The sequence below is a fragment of the Anolis carolinensis genome, chromosome 3 (assembly GCF_035594765.1).
Source record: "Anolis carolinensis isolate JA03-04 chromosome 3, rAnoCar3.1.pri, whole genome shotgun sequence".
In the NCBI taxonomy this organism is placed as follows: Eukaryota; Metazoa; Chordata; class Lepidosauria; order Squamata; family Dactyloidae; genus Anolis; species Anolis carolinensis.
In genome coordinates, this window is record NC_085843.1 from 127,098,355 (window position 1) to 127,111,194 (window position 12,840).

Genomic DNA, 12,840 nt, shown 5'->3' on the forward strand with positions numbered 1-12,840 from the left:
TTATTAACTTTATATATTTCCTTAATAAAGATATTAGATAGATTCTGGCCTCTGTGTATGGTTATTGGTGCTCTGCAGCCTGGGTCGTGACAGTTTGACTCCGCCACCCTAAGCACCAATTAACCTAGGCCAGAATGTCTACCGGAGCCGGACCGGGGGCCCAACCACTCAGTTACACCATCGACAAGGATGAAGTGGACCGCATCCGTGATAAGCTCAATGCGCAGGAGGGAGAAATAAGGGGATTGAAGGAACGCGGAATCCGTCTCCCGGCCCTGGCGCTGCCAACCAAGTTTACTGGAGAAGCTTCTAAGGTTCATGTTTTCCGTCGCCAATGCCAGGCTTATCTAGAGGCCCGTAATGCCGAGTTTCCCCAAGAAGACATCAAGGTGGCGTGGATCTACAGTCTCCTAGACGGGCCAGCGGCCAACTGGGCGACGGCACTGTTCGACCAAGACTCCCCACATCTAAGATCAGCGCAACAATTCTTGGATCACATTAAGGCGACTTGGGGGATTGAGGACAATTTGGAGGCAGCCGGCCACAAACTCCGGCGCCTCTCCCAAGGGGACAGACCCATGTCCCAGTACATAGCCGAGTTCTGAGTGCTGGCCCATAACACCGGATGGAACGATATAGCCCTCAGAGGACAATTTCGGGAGGGTCTCAACATCGAGATGCTGGAGGAAATCTCCAAGGTGGATCCTCCACACTCTCTTGAAGCACTCATTGATCAATGTTTACGAGCTGAAGTCATGATTGCCAACAGAAGACAATGGATCCGAGGCCAGAGCGGTAGGACCGGAGCGAGACCTCCCGCTCCCACCGGCGTCCAGCCGCGCCCAGTGTGGAGACCCCCGCCACCAGCCCCATACCCCAGAGGAAGCGAGGAGGTGCCGATGCAGTTGGGCAATGTGCGTCCCAGATTAGATGCCGCCGAGAAGGCCCGTCGCCAACGCCTAAATCTCTGTTGGTACTGCGGAAACGGGGGCCACTTTGCCAGAGAGTGTCCAGCCAAAGGGAAGCCCGCCGCTCGTCTGGCGGCGGCGTCCTCCACGGAGACGAAGACGTCTGAGGCGGCTGGCGCACAGCCGGCGGGGGAAGCCAGCGACCGGGCGTAGAGAGGCTCGCCAACCCGGTCAAAAAACCCACTCAAGAGCCGCCAACCGGGGTCCTATTTCTTCTAGTGGTCACCTTGTGGTCAGTAAAAAAAGGACCCGTCATGGTCCATGCCATGATAGACTCAGGAGCCACAAACAACTTCATTGACAGAGAGTATGCCGACTCTCTGGGATTACAATATCACGACTTCAAGAACGCCCGTGTGGTGCAAGCCATCGATGGCCGCCCCCTCAAGACAGGTCCAGTAAGCCAGTGGTCGGAACCCACCAGAATGTGGATAAGGGAACACATGGAAGAGATTTCCTTCTTTGTTACCGAGGTTCCCCACTTCCCTGTGATTTTGGGAATTCCATGGCTGACACTCCACGACCCAAGCATCTCCTGGTCCAACAGAGAACTGCAGTTTGCTTCAAAATATTGCCAAAACCATTGCCTTGTAGCCAAGGTATGCCATGCCACAGACGCTGAACCCATCATCACCTTGCCCAAGAAGTACTCAGAATATTGGGATGTATTCAATGAAAAAGAAGCCGAGAGACTACCCCCACATAGACCTTATGACTGTGCCATTGACTTGGTGGAGGGGGCCCCGATTCCGCGAGGACACCTCTACTCCCTGACTGAACCAGAGCAAGAAGCTCTCAGGGAGTTCTTAGAGACAAACCTCCGCAAGGGGTTTATCAGACCCTCTCAATCCCCAGCCGCTTCCCCAGTGATGTTTGTGAAAAAGAAGTCAGGGGACCTACGCTTGGTGGTGGACTATAGAGCATTGAACAATATCACTAAACGAAACCGGTATCCCCTGCCTTTGATCTCAGACCTCTTAGACCGGCTTCGAGGGGCTAAAGTTTACACCAAACTGGATCTTCGAGGAGCTTATAATCTAGTTCGCATCAGGGAAGGGGACGAGTGGAAGACTGCCTTCCAGACAAAATTCGGTTTATTCGAAACCCTGGTTATGAATTTCGGTTTATGTGGAGCTCCCGCAACGTTCCAGCATTTTGTCAACGATATCTTTCAGGATTATCTAGATCGGTTCCTGATTATCTACCTGGACGATTTTTTGGTGTTTTCTAGATCACAATCAGAACATGAGAATCACGTCAGAATGGTGTTACAACGATTGCGGGACCACGGATTTTATGCCAAATTGGAAAAATGCGCTTTTGATCTACAAGAGGTAGATTTCCTGGGATATCGTGTCTCGCCACTAGGGCTCACCATGGACCCGGCAAAGGTCACAGCAGTATTGGAATGGCGGGCGCCAACCAACAAGAAAGAGGTGCAACGATTCTTGGGGTTCGCGAACTACTACCGCAAGTTCATTCCAGACTTTGCCCGCTGGTCTGACCCAATCACCAGCTGCATCCGTGGGAAACAGCCTTTCCGCTGGACAGATCAAGCAGAGAAAGGTTTCCAGCAACTAAAGAAATTATTCACGTCCCAGCCAATCCTTCAGCATCCAGATCCTGAAACCCCTTTTGTCGTGCAGGCGGACGCCTCCGATGTGGCGATTGGGGCTGTACTCCTATAACCAGTGGGAGATCATCTCCATCCTTGTGCCTTTTATTCCCGTCAATTGACTGCACCAGAGAGAAATTACACTATTTGGGAAAAAGAACTTTTGGCCATAAAGGCAGCCTTTGAAACTTGGAGACATTGGTTAGAAGGGGCCAAATATCCCATTGAAGTCCATACTGATCATCGGAATCTAGAGCATCTAAGAACTGCCCGCAAGCTAAATCAGAGGCAACAACGCTGGGCTTTATTCTTTGAATGTTTTAACTTCCAAATTCATTATGTAACCCCAGCCCAGACCAAGCAAGCAGATGCCCTGTCACGGAAACCGGAATACGCTGCAGGGCGCAAGGAGACCTTTGAGTCCCAGCTGCTACAACCCGAGAACTTTGCCACGCTCACAGTGGGAAACACCAAATCCACTCCCATTGAATCAACTCCCTCTACTCCAGGGCCCCTTTGTGCTCAGGAAATCAGGGCTAGTCAGCAAGCAGATGCTTGGGCACAAGACCAACTTCGCCAAGGGCTACGTTTTCCCTTTTCGCTCAAAGATGGGCTACTTTGCTATAGAAATCATGTTTACATCCCCCCAGGACCGGGCAGGGAAAAAGCACTTCGTCTGTGTCATGACTGCAAGCCAGCAGGGCATTTCGGACTATTCAAAACCATGCATTTGATCCTAAGAGACTTCTGGTGGCCCAAGATCCGCAAGGATGTGGAGAAATATGTCAACACCTGCCCAGTATGCCAGCGCTCCAAGACAAGAAGGGAAAGACCCTCAGGGCTTCTGCATCCCCTCCCTACCCCATCCCACCCATGGGAAATAATCTCTGCGGATTTTATCACTGATCTACCACCTTCCTGCGGATTCACCACGATCCTAGTGGTGGTGGACCTTTTTACCAAGTTAGCCCATTTCATTCCCTGTGATGGCCTTCCCACGGCCAAAGAGACTGCAGATCTATTCCTTCAACATGTTTTCAGATTACATGGATTGCCCAAGAGTTTGGTCACAGACCGTGGGTCCCAATTCACCTCTCGGTTCTGGAAAGCACTACAAAAACTATTGGGCATAGACTCGTTTATCTTCGGCTCACCATCCCCAAACGGATGGGCAAACTGAGCGCACCAATGCCACTTTGGAACAATACCTTCGCTGTTATGTGAACTACCAGCAGGACAATTGGGTTTCCCTGTTACCGCTGTCAGAGTTTGCCTACAACAATGGGGTCCAGGCTTCAACTAAAGAAACCCCGTTCTTTGCAAACTACGGCTTCCATCCACGTTTCTTTCCTCCTGTCATTGAAACCTCAGAAGTTCCCGCAGCAGAGGACTGGCTGCAGGAACTCACAGCGGTGCAACAACTTTTGCTCCAGCAACTGGACCAAGCCAAGGAGGACTATAAACGCCACGCTGACAAACATCGCCAGCCGGGCCCCGAAATCAAGGTAGGAGACCAGGTTCTTCTGTCCACTCGCTTTTTGCCCTCCCATCGCCCTTGCCGGAAATTAGATGCCCGTTTCATTGGGCCCTATCCAGTGGTGGCGCAACTTAACCCCGTGACTTTCAAACTCCAACTTCCGCGCTCTATGCGCATTCATCCAGTGTTTCATCGCTCTCTGCTCCTTCCGGCGGAAGGTGTGCGCCCTGATGCAGACCGGCCGGCCCCCACTCCTGTTTTGGTGGATGGGGAGGAGGAATTCGAGGTTCAGGACATTTTGGATTCTCGCTTTCACCGCCGCCGCCTACAATATCTCATTGACTGGGTGGGTTTTGGCCCCGAGGAACGTTCTTGGGAAGACGCTTCCACAGTCCATGCCCCCGATTTAACCCGCCGCTTCCATCTGACCTATCCCGCCAAGCCGCGGCCTCACGCCTCGGGGAGAGAGTCCCAGTTTGAGAGGGGGCTTGAGGAGGGGGATAGTGTGATGACTCATGGGCCATGTAGTCCCGTTCCTAGTGCTGTTGTGAATGATGAAGAGGAAAACTTGGGTTTTCCACCATTTCAGCCAGAAAAGGAACTATCCCAGCCAGAAATTGAGCCTTTGCACCTGCAGGAGGCTTGTCTTCCAGAAATCTGCCAAACAAGCCCTGAGTCGAGTTCTCCCCCTTTTTCGCGCCGTAATTATTATCTCCAGCAAAAAGGAGTGCAACAAGCTAATCGCAGGAGTTTGAGAATTGCAGCAAAGCATTCAGATGATTAAGCCTGCTGCCATGAGAAATTTTAGGGAGTCATACATCTGGACACAGAGATTGACTTTCGTTTCTGATTCCCCAGAGAAGTGTTCTCTGGTGGGAAAACGAGGCCTATTTAGGTTCCTTGCTCCCGAAGGAATCTTGCGGAGTCAATTCGTCAGCTACCGGAGCAGCGTGTGTGGACAGCTACTCCTGCTTTCAAGCCTTTGTTCCTGTTCCAAGCCTTCGTTCTCAGCCTTGTTTTCTCCCCGGATCTTGCCTTGTTTTCCGGACCTCGCCAAGTAATTACCACGGATCTTGTTCTTGCTCCTCGTTTCCTTGTTGCCTTGAATCAAGCTTTGTGTGCCAAGAATCAAGTTATTTCCTAGCCTTGCTCAAGTTCATGGACTAAAGGACCTTGTCATCTCCCCTCACTTGCTTGGCAAGTGAGTGTTTCGGTTATTGGATTACAACTTTGGACCTTAATATTTCATATTGGACATTACTTTTTTGGACTAATTTTGACCTTTCCTGAAAGGTCTACTTCTGGACTATTTCCTATACTTGTTTTTATTAACTTTATATATTTCCTTAATAAAGATATTAGATAGATTCTGGCCTCTGTGTATGGTTATTGGTGCTCTGCAGCCTGGGTCGTGACAGAGGCAGATATTCTCTTTTCCATCGTTTCCAAAATGTATTGGCTAATGATTGCACTTGCTGCCACTGTTTACGATGGATGTTCTTCAGCTCTGCTGCAATAGTAATGTCTTTCCATTCTGGTGTCTTGAAGGTCAACAAGGTCGCTGGTGTCAACACATTTGGATCCTCTGGATCTGTTGATATTGGTGTTAGAGGACGGCTGTTAATTATAGACATCACTTCTGCCATAAGGGTGACGAGAATCTTGTGAGTAAGAATGGTAATATTTAACAACATGGCATCAAGAATTCTTCTGACGATACCTATCATCCTTTCCCATGCTCCCCCCATGTGAGATGCATGTGGAGGATTGAATAGCCATTTGCAACCTTCTTGCTTGAGGAATACTTGAACATCTGGATCTAACATAGACCTCTCTGGACATTCTAGATCTTTACATGCGCCTTTAAAATTCGTACCACAGTCCGATCTCAGAAGTTTCACTGGACCTCTGATTGCGAAAAAACGTTGTAGAGCATAAATGAATGATGTTGAATCCATGGATTCTACAAGTTCGATGTGAACAGCTCGTAAGGATAGACAAGTAAACATTACTGCCCACCTTTTGTTGCTTACTACTCCTCCTCTTGTTCTTCTAGTTACTATTTCCCATGCACCAAAAATGTCGACACCAACATTGGTGAATGGTGGTTGTATAGTGACACGATCCCTTGGTAAGTCAGCCATGATTTGATGGGGATGTTCAGCCCTAAGTCTTTTACAAATAACACAGTCATTAACAACTTTAGTGATCAACCTTTTCATTCCCACTATCCAAATTCCAGCACTTCTCACTGCTCCTTCTGTGAAGTGTCTGCCTTGGTGATATATTTTAGCATGATAATGTCTTATGAGGAGTAGTGAGATATGATGTTTAGCCGGCAGTATGTAAGGATGTTTCTCTCCCAACTTAAGTTTGGCCTGGGCTAAGCGACCCCCAACCTTTATTAGACCGGAACTGTCCAAAAAAGGGTTGAGATACCTTAAGGTACTTGACTTTGGTATAGGCCTGTGATGTCTAAGGCACTGTAGTTCACTTTTGTACACTTCTGACTGCACAATCTGGATAATCTTTGATTCTGCTTCTTTTCTATCCTCTACAGAAGTAGGTTCGTTGTTTTTATAGTTGACGAAGTGTAAGATCTTAGCTATACTTATAACTAGTCATTTCCAGGACGAGAATTTAATGAATCTTCTTGAGAACAGATCTTCCTGAGACTTTGATATGTTGGTGCTAAGTGTTCTTATCTCTTTATCTTCTTCTGGATTACAGAGTTTGAATACTTGGTCCTTTGGAGGCACATATTTTGGCTCCTTTAAAAAGTCAGGACCTTTCAACCAATGCGAATTCATAAGCTCATGAGCATAAATCTCTCTTGTGGCTTGGTCTGCTGGATTTGATTCTGAAGATACGTAGCACCACTGATTAGGTTTAGTTATCTGGAGTATTTGGTCTACTCTATTGCTAACGTATACATGGAATCTTCGTTGGGTGTTATATATATAACCCAAAACAATTTTACTATCTGTATATAGTGTGATATCACTGAAAGATAAGTCTATTTCTCTTTTAATTATTTCTACAAGTTGTGTAGCTAACACTGCTGCACACAGTTCTAATCGTGGCATTGTATGACCATGTAATGGTGTCAACTTGGCTTTTCCCATTACAAATCCTAAATAGGGCTGGTCTCCTTGCAACACTCTAAGATAAGCTACAGCGGCAATTGCTTTGTTGGAAGCATCCGAAAATACATGAAGCTGTAACTGTTTTAAGTTGCCTGAGACAGGCACATATTTCCTAAGGACTCCAACTTGTTCTAAAGCTATAAGAGAAGACGTCCACTTTTCCCATATAGACTTCTCTTTTTCTGAAAGAGGTTGATCCCAATGTTTCACTGCATGGGTTAATTCTCTCATCAGGCATTTTCCTTTAATAACGACTGGTGCAGCAAAACCAAGTGGATCATAGATGCTGTTTATGACAGATAATATACCTCTGCATGTAAAGCTCTTTGGGGTGTTTGGTACTCGAAAGATGAATTTATCTTCCAGGATGTGCCAACATAAGCCTAGACTTCTTTGAACTGGCATAAACTCTTGTCCCAGTTCTAGTGTTTCCATCCCCTTTGCTCTATCTTCTTTGGGAAAGGCTAATAAAACTTTGAGGCAGTTCGAAACTATTTTATGTAATTTTATGTTGGCTGTGGCTAACATTTGTTTGGCTTTCTTAAGAAGGTAGATTGCTTCTTGAGGAGTAGATGTTTACTTTAAAGCATCATCTACATAGAAATCTCTACAAACAAACTCACATACTTCTGATCCATATTCATGTTCTAAGAGTTGAGCTGTTCTTTTTAGCGCATAGTTCGCTATGGCTGGTGATGGACTATTACCAAAGACATGAACACACATCCGGTATTCCTGTATTTCAGACATTTGCTGGGGGTCCTTGAACCACAGGAAACGAAGAAAGTCTCTATGGTCATTTCTGACCCAAAAGGAATAGAACATTTGTTGGATGTCTGCCATAATTGCAACTGCTTCTTTCCTAAAACGTAGAAGTACGCCAAGAAGACTGTTGATTAAATCCGGGCCTGTCAATAGAACTTTATTTAGAGATGTTCCTTTAAATAGGGCACTAGAGTCAAACACTACTCCGACTTGTTGGGGCTTTTGTGGATGGTACACCCCAAAGAACAGTAGGTACCAACATTCTTGCTGCTCTTTGAGGTTAGGAGCCCTCTCTGCATGACCTCTATCTATCATAGTGTTAATGAATGCAATAACATCTTTCTTTAATTGAGGTTTTTTCTCCATGTTCCTCTGGAGAGCATTGAGGCGTTGCATCGCCATGATGCGATTATTAGGCAGTCTGTTTCTATCCTCTTTGAAGGGTAAGGGTGCAACCCAGTTACCTTTTTTATCTTGAACACATTCTTTCTCCATTATGTCTAGGAAACGCCGGTTTTCTTTGGACAAAGCTATTAGGTTGTCATGAACTGTAGTCCTAAATACTGAAGATTCTGAACTCTCGGTGTTTTGGAAACGTATTTGGATGTGATTCGGACAATCTAACATCTGTGTAGGACGTCCATTTGACATGAAGCCTGTGCAAAAGGTTCGAGCATGAGAAGGCAACCTTTTGCGGTTTAAACATACTGGACCTAGGATAGTCCAGCCTATCTCTAGTTCTTGAGCTATTGGTGCTCCTGGTCGACCTTTTATTTGCTTTTTAACTGAAAACAAGTCTGGACAGTCTATACCAATAAGCAAAAGAATCTTTGCGCCAGGGTCAAATCTTGGTAACTTATGTGCCATGGATCTTAGGTGTGCATGACTCATAGCTATTTCTCTTGTAGGGATTTGTCTTTCATCTTTAGGTATATTTTGGCATTCTATGAACGTTGGTAACCTAAATTGTTTCATGCCATCAATAGTCCGGAGGATGAATCCAGATGCTACTCTCCCCACCATGACCTGATCTCCACCACAAGTAGTCATAAGGTATTCTACCTCTTTTGATTGAATTTGAAAGATGTTAATTCAGGTGTTGCTAGGGAGGTGTCACTTTGAGAATCTAAGGCAACGTACATGCGTTTAACTTGATCTGGAGAGTTTTCAGGGTAGACATCTACCAAGCAAATAGGATGACATGTTCGTTCTTTTCCTGCTTCTCCACACAAAGCTGTGCAAGTTGATGTTGCTATCTTAATCTCCTTAGGTTGTGGTGTTTCCACAAGAATACATTCTGACTTTTCAGAGTTCTTTCCTTTCTGATGAGGTGTTGTTTCGCGGTGTAGTGCAGAGCAGTGTTTTTCACTAAAGCATTCTTGACATTTCACTTTTCTCCTTCACTCCTTGGCTATGTGGTTTCTAAAAGTACCACATTTAAAACAAAGTCTTTGATCTCTGGCAAAGGTTAAACGCTCTTCATAAGGTTTGCTCCTGAATTCTTTGCAGTTATTCAGAATATGTGCTATTTGGTGTACTGGACATATTACTCCTGCTGATGTCTTTGTGTGATGTTCAACTGATTTGACCTTGGTTTCAGTTTTTCTAACTGTGACTTGTGGTTTGCTTTTGGTTTCTATGAAATGTTTCTTATCCTTTTTATTACTTTGATATAAAAGAGGAAACCCCGTTTGCAAATCATTCTTCTCTCTAGCTGATCTTAAGAGAAACTTCACGAGATGTGTAAATGGTGGGTATTTCCGTTGATGAGTTTCTTTATAAGAGAAAACTTCCCGGCCCCATGCCTCCTTCAGTGAGAAAGGCAGTTTATCAATAATCTCTTGTTGTGTTAAATATTGATCTAAACATGCAAGCCCTGGTAAATCTGGATTTCCCTTAGCCGCTTCCAATTCTTCAAGCAAATCTGCATAATCCCATAATTTCTCATATTCCCCTTTTGTAAATGCAGGAAATGATTTAAGCTTTTGCAGAAGCAACGTTTCTATCTGTGCAGATGATCCATAACGTTCATTGAGACGGTCCCACACTCGATTTAAAGCTGCATGTGGGTTATTTATGTTTGCTGCATAAATTCTCTTCACCTGTATGGAAGAAGCAGGTCCCAACCAGGCGATCAATAAATTTAACTCTTCCTCTACAGGCAATTTTAGTTGCTTGAGAGCTGACTGAAATGTATTCTTCCACAACATATAATCTTCTGGCTTATCAGAGAATTTTTGAATGCCTCTGTCTGCTAAGTCTCTTCTTGGGTTTCTATAGAAGGTGTAATTTAAAATATCAAGTGGGACTGAGGACTGTTGCAAAGCTGGTTCAGAGTTAGTTTGGATCTGGGGGTTCTCTGGAACCCAACTAGCTGCTTTGGGATTGAGACTGAATGCAGTTGTTGGCATTGTGTAGTTTGACTGTATTAAGTCCTGTGTATCTACTGGAAGGCTGTGCTCTAACTTGGTTTGAGATATATCATGCAATGGAACTGCTGCTTGACTTGTTACTTCTGCATACGGCAAATAATGTTCTTTGGGTGCAGAAACCTCTATGATTTCTGGTTGTGACACAAAAGAATTATTTGCTACTGCACTTTCTCTTGTTAGCACAGGAGGGGCTGCGATATTGATAATTTGGGTATTTAAATAAGAATCCACCTTTGTGACAGGATCTTCTGTTGTAACATCTGGAGGGGATGTATTTCCTAAGAGACCTTGCTCTAGGACTGAGGCCTTTACTTGTAACACCTCAGCCTTTGCAACCTGTGCTAACGTTGCTAAAGCAGCTTCTGTTTTAACTTGACGGGCCTTATTTTCTGCATCCAGTCTTGCTTGTTTGGTGGCAGCTGTGGCTTCCATTTCTGCCTTCTTGGCAGCGGCTGCGGCTTCCATTTCTGCCTTCTTGGCAGCGGCCAAGGCATCAAGTTCTGCCTTCTCTGCAACAATTTGCTGTCTTTTCTTAAGAAACTCTATTTGTTTTACTGCGGCAGCTGCCTCGGCCCTAGCCTTTATGACCAAACTAAGGGATTGGCCAGAAGAACCACTATGAACAGAAGTCCCTCTTGTTCTTTCTGTTCTATGGGATGTGTGAGATGATCTTGATTTGCCTGCTAATGTACACACAGACCTGTTTGACTTTGTATCTGTGTCTTTACTAAACATGTGTTGCACTTGTTCTTCATCAACAGTTTCCATAAGGGAGGCAGGGTCTTCTTCTGCCTGACCTTCTGATATTTTGTTAGATAAATCATTCATGATGGTATCAAATTCTAGTTCCCTTCTCTCTCTCTCTGACAACATTTCTTAATTATTTATTGAAGATTCTGAAGTTTTCATATGCTCAAGCAAAGAGATTATATTATCTGAATATGTTATCCATTCACAGTATTGATGTTGTAATCTTTCCTTACAATCTAATATTTCTTTCTGCTGCCTAAAGCAATGGCTTGCTTGACTCATATCTAAAATTCTCTGCCATGACTTCTGATATTTAGGTTTCAAGGAATCTAGTTTATCTTGCCAGAAGGACAACATTTTTGAGGTAGGTTTAGATATTCTGCTCTTTTGTGAGGAAGAAGCAGACATCTTTAAGTCTTCTGAAGTTTGTGTCACTTTATATTAGACTGAATTGCTTTTGGACAGAAAGGACTGAATAGCCTATTCTCCGTAACTTTGGAATGTAGGTCTTTTATTCTCCTGTTGCTGTCCGTTACTAATAGTCCCTTAAATAAAGTGATCACTAACTTTTAAGATTCTCAGTCCTTTTACTGAGACTTAAAGCTTTTTAGACTTAAAAATAACTATTGTGGTCCTGAAAGCCACATTTTCCTCCGAAAGGGCTTCCCTCAGGTTCCTTCAAAATGGCGCTGCCCTCTATGACTGCACTCTCTCTACAGTCAAAATGGCTGCTTAACTCCTTCTTCTTCTGAGGTAGTTTTCACTTCTCCTCAGGAAGGTCAAAAGAAAGAAATCAACTGCTACTTGGGAAGCTTAAAGAAAAGAAATTCACTTTTACTGGGGAAGCTCAAAGGAAAATAAATTCACTTTTATTCAGGAAGCTTGAAGGAAAGAAATTCACTTTTACTTGGGAAGGTCAAAGGAAAGAAATTCACTTTTACTTGGGAAGGTCAAAGGAAAGAAATTCACTGTTCTGCCTCCATGCTTAACTAAGTGAACTGGAAGGACTCATAGCACGAAGGACAGATTGGAGACTGTAGTTGGTGAAACAAAATATTTTATTAATAGACAAAATTGATCTCTTTTCCTCTTGTTGCCACTATGAATTCTCTTGTGAGGAAAGAAATCTTTGAGTCTATGCAGTTCTGGATAGATATTGCTACAGAGTATAAAGTCTTGTTATGACTGGATTCTTTGTATCTTTGAGATGACTTCAATGCAGTGTTGACATGGCTTTCTCTATTGCTGTAGTCTGTGGCTTTTTAATCTAATTTGAATACAGTTCCAACGTGACGTGAATTTCTGTGATCCTTTTACTTCCTACACTTCCTTCCAAAGCCTCACCAACTGACAAAATTCTAACTGACAAAAAATAACTGCCATTTCAGACTGGCAGGAGCCAAGGCTAAGCTCCGCCCCTTTGGAACCTTAAAGAGACATGGCAGCAGGTAATGTTTTGCCTGCTCGTGGCATGACAGTGACCCCATGAATTTCATAGGGTTTTCTTAGGCAAGGAATACTCAGGTGATATTACCAGGCCTTTTCTCTGACATACAGTTTAGAGCATCTAGTATTTGTTGGTAATCTCCCATTCAAGTACTAACTAGGGATGACTCTGTTTAAGCTTCCATGGTCAGATGAAATCTGGTGCTTTTGGGATATTTAGGTCCTTAGTTAACTGAATAAT